Below are 512 nucleotides of genomic sequence, written 5' to 3' on the forward strand. Positions count from 1 at the left end.
AGCCACAATCAGCGATCATCGTGAAGTGATCAAGTGTAATTATACAGCCAGCACAATGCAGGAAGGAGGCAGGCACCTCTGATTGCCGACACAGTGGCTAATCGAGGGCATTAAAACCATCAGCTGTTAATACTGGGGCTGGCCGGCTGCTCCAAGTAGGGCATGTGGATGAGGGTGTCTGGGTGACAGAGGGGTGAGGCTGGCCTGTGATCCAGCACATTCAACTGAGCCCCTTCTTTGTGGCTAGCACTATGCTAAGCCCTGGTAATGGGGCTGCAGACAGCGTAGACTCTGTGAGTAGGGATAAAATAGTAGGCCAGGCTAAATAAACACTGCATTTGGTGACCACATTTGAGGACACATATGTGAAGAAAACACAATGGCATGTGACATAACAGCTGCCAGGTGGTCAGGGAGGGCTGTATGAGGAGGGGCAGTTGCGTGGAGACCCGAGGGACAAAAGGAAGCAGCCATGGTGGCATTGGGAAGTCTTGCATTTCCAAAAGCAGGAA

The sequence above is a fragment of the Pteropus alecto genome, unplaced genomic scaffold (genome assembly GCF_000325575.1).
Source record: "Pteropus alecto unplaced genomic scaffold, ASM32557v1 scaffold124, whole genome shotgun sequence".
Lineage (NCBI taxonomy): Eukaryota > Metazoa > Chordata > Mammalia > Chiroptera > Pteropodidae > Pteropus > Pteropus alecto.